Consider the following 9781-nt stretch of genomic DNA (forward strand, 5'->3'; position numbering starts at 1 on the left):
ATTTGGGAACTTGCCTTGCCAGGACAAGAAGGACTCTGCTGAGAGTAGTGCGTTCGCGCCGAACGCACTATGGGAAACTTCACTCGCCCCTCTGCAGGAACTATACATCAGGAGGTGCAACTCCAGAGCCATAAGATCATGGGAGACACCCTTCCACCCCTGCAACGGACTGTTCCAAGCTGCTACGGTCAGGCAAACGCCTCCGTTGCCATCGCGGTGTGAGACGGAGAGGTTGAGAAGGAGTTTCTTCCCTGAGGCCATTAGGACGTCAGCTCCTATCTCACCAGGGACTAACTTTACTGAACCACTTACTGCTTTTTGTTAAAATGCTGTTTTTTTCCCTTTTTCCTTCCACCTACAATATTTAATATGTAAAAGAATATGTGATCAGTTCCATTCTGTTTGTAGTTTTTTTTTTTGTTTTTGTTTTTTTTTTCGCAAGCATTGCCACTTTTATTTCACTGCACATCTCGTATGTGTATGTGACGAATAAACTTGACTTGACACTCAGCGCACACATAAGGTCTCTCTCCGGTGTGTATCGCTGGTGGTCCCGCAGCCCCCGTGCTCTCTTATCACAGTGGGAGCAGCTGCTCGCCGGCGTGGGTCCGCTGGTGCTGCCGCAACCCCCGCGAGCTGTCAAACTCCTCACCGCAGTACGGGCAGTCGTAGGCTGGCCATTGGTGTGCACGCACTGGTGAGACAGGGCGTGGGAGGCCATGGAAAGCGCTCTCCACACACCGGTTGGGATGGGACAGTCGCCGGCATGAACCCGCTGGTGGGACAGCAGACTGGTGGAGCGGGTGAAGCCCTGCTGCACTGGGCGCAGGTGAAGGGACGGTCGCCGGTGGGGTGCGCTGGTGGGACAGCAGGCTGTCGGAGCGGGTGAAGCCTTGCCGCACTGGGCGCAGGTGAAGGGACGGTCGCCGGTATGGGTGCGCTGGTGGGACAGCAGGTGTCGGAGTGGGTGAAGCCCGCCGCACTGGGCGCAGGTGAAGGGGCGCTCGCCGTGTGGGTGCGCTGGTGCACCAGCAGGTTGGAGGAGCGGATGAAGCCCTTGCCGCACTGGGCGCAGGTGAAGGGACGGTCGCCGGTGTGGGTGCGCTGGTGGGACAGCAGGCTGTCGGAGTGGGTGAAGCCCTTGCCGCACTGGCGCAGGTGAAGGGGCGCTCGCCCGTGTGGGTGCGCTGGTTGCACCAGCAGGTTGGAGGAGCGGATGAAGCCCTGCCGCACTGGGCGCAGGTGAAAGGACGGTCGCCGGGTGGTGTGCGCTGTGCAGCAGCAGGCTGTCGGAGCGGGTGAAGCCCTTGCCGCACTGGGCACAGGTGAAGGGCGCTCGCCGGTGTGGGTGCGCTGGTGCACCAGCAGGTTGGAGGAGCGGATGAAGCCCTTGCCGCACTGGGCGCAGGGGAAGGGGCGCTCGCCGGTGTGCGAGCGCTGGTGCACCAGCAGGCGTTGGCGCGGTGAAGCCCTTGCCGCACTGGGCGCAGGTGAAGGGGCGCTCGCCGGTGTGGGTGCGCTGGTGCACCAGCAGGCGCGGGACTGGGTGAAGCCCTTGCCGCACATGGGCGCAGGTGAAGGGACGGTCGCCGGTGTGGGTGCGCTGGTGGGACAGCAGGCTGTCGGAGCGGGTGAAGCCCTTGCCGCACTGGGCGCAGGTGAAGGGGTGCTCGCGGTGTGGGTGCGCTGGTGGCACAGCAGGCTGTCGGAGCGGGTGAAGCCCTTGCCGCACTGGGCGCAGGTGAAGGGGCTCGCCGGTGTGGGTGCGCTGGGCACAGCAGGCTGTCGGAGCGGGTGAAGCCCTTGCCGCACTGGCGCAGGTGAAGGGGCGCTCGCCGGTGTGGTGCGCTGGTGGGACAGCAGGCTGTCGGAGCGGGTGAAGCCCTTGCCGCACTGGGCGCAGGTGAAGGGCGCTCGCCGGTGTGGGTGCGCTGGTGGGACACCAGGTAGTGGGACTGGTGAAGCCCTTGCCACACTGGGTGCAGGTGAAGGGACGCGCTCGCTGGTGTTGGGTGCGCTGGTGCAGGACAGCAGGGTGCTGGAATGGGGGAAGCCCTTGCCGCACTGGGCGCAGGTGAAGGGGCGCTCGCCGGTGTGCACGAGCCTGTGCCTCTTTAGGTCCTGCGAACGACTTGTAGCTTTTGCCACAGTCGGAGCAGGTGAAGGGGCTTTCTCCCTTGTGCACACAGTTGGTGCTGCTGTTGGCTGGCGTAGCTGGCGAACGCTCTTGCCGCAGGTGGAGCAGGTGAAGGGCCTCTCACCAGAGTGCCACGCGGTTGTGCTGTTGCAGGTTGTCGTAGCTGGCGAAGCTCTTGGCCTCTGGTGGAGCAGCCATAGGGCTTCTCGCCCGTGTGCAACCGCCGTGGTCTCGTCAGGTTTAGCGCTGTCTTGAAGCTCTTGCCGCAGTCGGAGCAGTCGAAGGGGCATTCTCCCGTGTGCACGCGGTTGTGCTGCTGCAGGTTGGCGTAGCTGGTGAAGCTCTTTCCGCAGTCGGAGCAGGTGAAGGGGCGTTCTCCCGTATGCACCCGCCGGTGAATCTCCAGCAGGCTCAGGCACCGCCAGGCCTTGCCACACACGTCACACTCATAACGCTTCTCCTTGTTTTGCTCCGTCATGTGGTCCTCCATCGAAGCTCAGCCCCTCGAAGCTCAGCCCACACACCGAGCAGTTGGGGGCGGGGGGGGGGGGGGGTGCTCTCCGGCACCCACGCCACCCACAATGGCCGCTCACGTCCCTGGTCTCTCTGTCCACAGCAACGCCTACCAAACCCTGCAGGAGGGGAACACAGAGGGTCAACAAGCTGGCAAACAGGACATTACTAGCACATATCGGGTGCGTTTATGGTGGAGGAAACCGTTATATAATTCTGCGCTGCACAGCGGTACAATTGCTGCCTCACCGCCAGAGACCCGGGTATGATCCTGACTACGGGTGCTGTCTGTGCGGAGTTTGCACGTTCTCCCCTTGACCTGTGTGGGTTTTCACTCTGGGTGCTCCGGTTTCCTCCAACATTTCAAAGACGTTCAGGGTTGCAGATTAATTGGCCTCCGCAAAATTGTCCCTAATGTGGTAGGATAGTACTAGTGTACGTACGGGGTGATCGCTGGTCGGCGCGGACTCCGCGGGCCGAAAGACCTGTTTCCGCACTGCATCTCTAAACTAAACTAAACTAAACCAAAGAAGGGTCTCGACCCAAAATGTCACCCATTCAATCTCTCCATAGATGCTGCCTGACCCGCTGAATTACTCCAGCACTTTGTGCCTATCTTCTCCATAGATGCTGCCTGACCCGCTGAGTTACTCCAGCACTTTGCCATAGATTCATAGAGTGATACAGCTTTGGAAAGAGGATCTTCGGCCCAACTCGTACTTTCACTCCTAGATCCCTCGGCTCCACACATTGCCCCCAGCGCCCCGCCATTCACAGTGAAGACCCTGCCCTGGTTTGACTTCCTAAACTGCAACACCGTCCCCACCCCCAAACAATGTGACCTCCTCCATACCCCTGCCGCCTCCTGTTCCTAACCCCCTTTGCTCCCTCCCCCCTCCTCCCCCCCCCCAAACAATGTGAACCCACCTTACCCCACCTGGCTCCCTACCCCCTTCCTGGGGTCACTTGACCCCTCTCTCCCCCCCCCCCCCCCAATTCCCTGCCCCCCCATTCATCCCCCTCGGCACCAACCCACTCCCCCTTGAATTCCTCCCCCCTCCCTTGCTCCCTGTTTCCCCCGCTACTCACTTCACCCCCCATTCCACCTCCAGCCTCTCAACCCTCTCCTCCATATAACCATATAACAACTTACAGCACGGAAACAGGCCATCTCGACCCTTCTAGTCCGTGCCGAACACGTATTCTCCCCTAGTCCCATATACCTGCGCTCAGACCATAACCCTCCATTCCTTTCCCGTCCATATAACTATCCAATTTATTTTTAAATGATAAAAACGAACCTGCCTCCACCACCTTCCATTGGAAGCTCATTCCACACAGCTACCACTCTCTGAGTAAAGAAGTTCCCCCTCATGTTACCCCTAAACTTCTGTCCCTTAATTCTCAGTCATGTCCCCTTGTTTGAATCTTCCCTACTCTCAGTGGGAAAAGCTTATCCACGTCAACTCTGTCTATCCCTCTCATCATTTTAAAGACCTCTATCAAGTCCCCCCTTAACCTTCTGCGCTCCAAAGAATAAAGCCCTAACTTGTTCAACCTTTCTCTGTAACTTAGTTGCTGAAACCCAGGCACATTCTAGTAAATCTCCTCTTACTCTCTATTTTGTTGACATCCTTCCTATAATAAAGGCGACCAAAATTGTACACCATACTCCAGAATTGGCCTCACCAATGCCTTGTACAATTTTAACATTACATCCCAACTTCTATACTCAATGCTCTGATTTATAAGGCCAGCACACCAAAAGCTTTCTTTACCACCCTATCTACATGAGATTCCACTTTCAGGGAACTGTGCACAGTTATTCCCAGATCCCTCTGTTCCCTGCATTCTTCAATTCCCTACCATTTACCATGTACGTCCTATTTTGATTGTCCTGCCAAGATGTAGCACCTCACACTTATCAGCATTAAACTCCATCTGCCATCTTCAGCCCACTCTTCCAACTGGCATAAATCTCTCTGTAGACTTTGAAAATCTACTTCATTATCCACAACACCCCCTATCTTAGTATCATCTGCATACTTACTAATCCAATTTAACCACACCATCATCCAGATCATTGATGTACATGACAAACAACAGTGGACCCAACACAGTCCCTGTGGCACCCCACTAGTCACTGGCCTCCAACCTGACAAACAACCATCCACCATTACTCTCTGGCATCTCCCATTCAGCCACTGTTGAATCCATCTTGCTACTCCACCATTAATACCCAACCATTGAACCTTCTTAAGCAACCTTCCATGAGGAACCTTGTCAAAGGCCTTACTGAAGTCCATATATACAACATCCACTGCTTTACCCTCATCCATTTCCCGAGTAACCTCTTCAAAAAATTCAAGAAGATTAGTCAAACATGACCTTCCAGGCACAAATCCATGTTGACTGTTCCTAATCAGACCCTGTTTACCCAGATGCTTATTTATATTATCTCTAAGTATCCTTTCCATTAATTTGCCCACCACTGACGTCAAACTAACAGGTCTATAATTGCAAGGTTTACTTTTAGACCCCTTTTTAAACAATGGAACAACATGCGCAGTACACCAATCCTCCGGTACTATTCCCGTTTCTAATGACATTTGAAATATTTCTGTCATAGCCCCTGCTATTTCTACACTAACTTCCCTCAATGTCCTAGGGAATATCCTGTCCGGACCTGGAGACTTATCCACTTTTATATTTCTCAAAAGTGTCATACTTCCTCTTCTTTGAATCTCATAGTTTCCATAGCTACTCTACTTGTTTCCCTTACCTCACATAATTCAATATCCTTCTCCTTGGTGAATACCGAAGAAAATAAATTGTTCAATATCTCCCCCGTCTCTTTTGGCTCTGCAGATAGCTGTCCACTCTGACTCTCTAATGGACCAATTTTATCCCTCGTTATCCTTTTGCTATTAATATAGCTGTAGAAACCCTTTGGATTTACTTTCACCTTACTTGCCAAAGCAACCTCATATCTTCTTTTAGCTTTTCTAATTTCTTTCTTAAGATTCTTTTTACATTCTTTATACTCCTCAAGCACCTCATTTACTCCATGCTGCCTATAATTATTGTAGATCTCTCTCTTTTTCCGAACCAAGTGTCCAATTGCTCTTGAAAACCATGGCTCTTTCCAATTTTTACTATTTCCTTTCAACCGAACAGGGACATAAAGATTCTGTACTCTTAAATTTTCATCTTTAAATGTCCTCCATTTCTCTTCCACATCATTCCCATAAAACAAACTGTCCCAATTTACTCCTTTTAAATCCTTTCGCATCTCCTCAAAGTTAGCCTTTCTCCAATCAAAAATCTCAACCCTAGGTCCAGTTCTGACCCTCTCCATAATTATATTGAAACTAATGGTATTGTGATCACTGGTCCCGAACTGTTCCCCAACGCATACCTCTGCCACCTGACCCGTCTCATTTCCTTACAGGAGGTCCAGTACTGCCCTTCTCTAGTAGGTACTTCTATGTATTGCTGCAAAAAACTATCCTGCACACATTTTACAAACTCCAAACCATCCAGCCCATTTACAGAATGTGTTTCCCAGTCTATGTGTGGAAAATTGAAATCTCCCACAATCACTACCTTGTGCGTACTACTAATATCTGCAATCTCCTTGCATATTTGCTCTTCCAATTCTCGCTCCCCGTGTGGTGGTCTATAATACACCACTATAAGTGTTGCTACCCTTTTCCCATTTCTCAGTTCCACCCAAATAGCCTCCCTAGACGAGCCCTCTAATCTATCCTGCCAAACCACTGCTGTAATATCTTCCCTGACTAGCAATGCAACACCTCCACCTCTTGCCTCTCCAATTCTATCACACCTGAAGCAACGAAATCCTGGAATATTTAGTTTCCAATCACAGCCCTCCTGCAACCATGTTTCACCGATCGCCACAACATCATACTTCCAGGTGTCTATCCAGGCTCTAAGTTCATCCACCTGTCTTACAATGCTCCTAGCATTAAAATATACACATTTAAGAAACCCACCCTCTCTTATTCTCTGTTTATTGTCTTTTTCTTCTCTCTCCCCTACATTTTGGGTCAGAGTGCTACCATTCTCTGCCTCCTGCCTCACACACTGACTGCTAGCTTTCCCAATTTGAGTCCCTCCCCCCAACCATACTAGTTTAAAGTCTTCTTTCAGGACCTCCTCTCTTTTTTTACCTATGTCGTTTGTACCTATATGTACCACAACCTCAGGCTCCTCTCCCTCCCATTTCAGGATTTCTTGGACACGTTCAGACACATCCCTGACCCTGGCACCAGGGAGGCAAACTACCATCTGGGTCTCCTGTCTGCGTCCAGAATCGCCTATCCGACCCCCTAACTATAGAGTCCCATATTACAATTGCCCTCCTCTTCTTTTCCTTACCCTTGACCCCACACACACACACACACATGTACTAGACTACACTATACTGTAACTATATATTTATATTTATTGACCACAGACACACACATTTCCAGCTCATTTACAACATTATTTATGTGGTCATTGACCTCACACACGTGAACTGTACTATATATATATATATATATATATATATATATATATATATATCTCCACCATTTTGACCCCACACACACACACGTGTACTAGACTATACTATACGTGTATACACTACACTGTAACTGTTCTGTACTGTACTACACTGTAACTATAACTATATATTTACACTAGACTAAACTACAAAGACAATTCCCGCTCATTTACAACATTATTTACCTCAGCTCTGTCCGTCTAGTTTATTGACCTCACATAAAGTGTTCTGTACTGCACCACACATGTATTACTGTACTGTAACTGCACTATATATGACTACACTATAACTGTTCAGTACTACACTACACTAAACTACACTACACTATATATCTACACTAAACTAGACAAAGACAATTTATATTGACTGGTATTTACAACGCACGCACGCACGCACGCACGCACGCACGCACGCACACACACACACACACACACACACACACACACACACACACACACACACACACACACACACACACACACACACACACACACACACACACACACGTACTATACTGTGGATTATGTGCTGATATTAACAACATTGACCACAGACAGTTCCCGCTCATTTAAAACATTATTCACCTCACTAATTTCCCCCCCACACACAGTGTTCTGTACTGGACTACACTACACTGTACTATAACTGTATTTATGTGGTGATATTGACAATATTGACCCCACAGACTATACTGCACACTACACTGTACTGTACTAATATATATATTAACCCCACACACACACATTGTTCTGTACTACACTGTACTGGACTGTAACTGCACTATATTTATATATATTGACAATATTGACCAGACAGTTCCCGCTCATTTACAACATCATTTACCCCACTAATTTCTCCACACACACACATAGAGTTCTGTACTAGACTACACTACACTACACTGCAACTGTACTATATATTTATATTTATTCACCACAGACACACACATATCCCGCTCATTTACAACATTATTTACCTCAGTTCCGTCTGTCTAGTTTATTGACTATACTGTATTTATGTGGTCATTGACCCATATTGACCACACACACGTGTACTAGACTACACTACATTAACAATATTGATCACACACACACGTGTACTACACTACACTATATTAACAATATTGACCCCACACACACAGTGTTCTGTACTGTACTATATATATATATTGACAATATTGACCACACACACACACAGTGTTCTGTACTGTACTATATATATATATTGACAATATTGACCCCACACACACACAGTGTTCTGTACTGGACTGTACTACACGTGCACTATACTACACTACACTATAACGATATATATTTACAATATTAACAATATTGACCCCACACACACACACACATGTACTACACTACACTACACTGTAACTATATATTTATATTTATTGACCACAGACACACACATTTCCAGCTCATTTACAACATTATTTATGTGGTCATTGACCTCACACACGTGAACTGTACTGTATATATATATACATATATATATCCACCATTTTGACCCCACACACACACACGTGTACTAGACTATACTATACGTGTATACACTACACTGTAACTGTTCTGTACTGTACTACACTGTAACTATAACTATATATTTACACTAGACTAAACTACAAAGACAATTCCCGCTCATTTACAACATTATTTACCTCAGCTCCGTCCGTCTAGTTTATTGACCTCACATACAGTGTTCTGTACTGCACCACACGTGTACTACTGCACTGTAACTGCACTATATATGACTACACTATAACTGTACTGTACTGCACTACACTACACTACACTACACTATAACTGTTCTGTACTACACTACACTACACTAAACTACACTACACTATATATCTACACTACACTACACTACACTATAACTGTTCTGTACTACACTACACTACACTATACTACACTACACTACACTACACTAAACTACACTACACTATATATCTACACTACACTAGACAAAGACAATTCCCGCTGATTCACAACATTATTTACCTCAGTAATTTCTCCATTCTGTACATTATATGGTGATATTGACCCATATTGACCCCACACACACACAGTGTTCTACACTAACTACACTACACTACACTATATATGACTACACTACACTATAACTATATCTACACTAGACAGACATTTCCCGCTGATTTACATATTTACCTCAGTAATTTCGCCACCATGTTGACCACACGTGTACCACACTACTGTAACTGTTGTGTACTGTACTACACTGTAACTACAACTATATAACTATATCTACACTACACTACACTATACGTGTACCACACTACTGTAACTGTTCTGTACTGTACTACACTGTAACTACAACTATATAACTATATCTACACTAGACTAAACTACACAGACAGTTCCCGCTGATTTACAACATTATTCACCTCACTCATTTCTCCACAAACACAGTGTTCTGTACTAGACTACACTACACTGTAACTATATTTACACTATACTAGACATTATTTACCTCAGCTCTGTGTGTGTGTGTGGTCTACACTAGACTGTAGCTGTACTATATTGACCACACACACA

General features: G+C 48.1%; 1 protein-coding gene across 1 annotated transcript in view; it reads right to left on the bottom strand.

Moving 5' to 3' along the window:
• Positions 1-8201, bottom strand: part of LOC116969522 (IgG receptor FcRn large subunit p51-like) — a 10490-nt gene extending 2289 nt beyond the window's left edge. The window contains exons 1-2 of the mRNA XM_033016378.1: positions 8197-8201; positions 3757-3763 (exon numbers count right to left, since the gene is read on the bottom strand). The gene's annotated coding sequence lies outside the window, so the exon portion shown is untranslated. The remainder of the gene's footprint in view (positions 1-3756; positions 3764-8196) is intronic.
• Between the last annotated feature and the right edge of the window lie 1580 nt (positions 8202-9781).

Source organism: Amblyraja radiata, unplaced genomic scaffold (assembly GCF_010909765.2).
Source record: "Amblyraja radiata isolate CabotCenter1 unplaced genomic scaffold, sAmbRad1.1.pri S68, whole genome shotgun sequence".
Taxonomy (NCBI): domain Eukaryota; kingdom Metazoa; phylum Chordata; class Chondrichthyes; order Rajiformes; family Rajidae; genus Amblyraja; species Amblyraja radiata.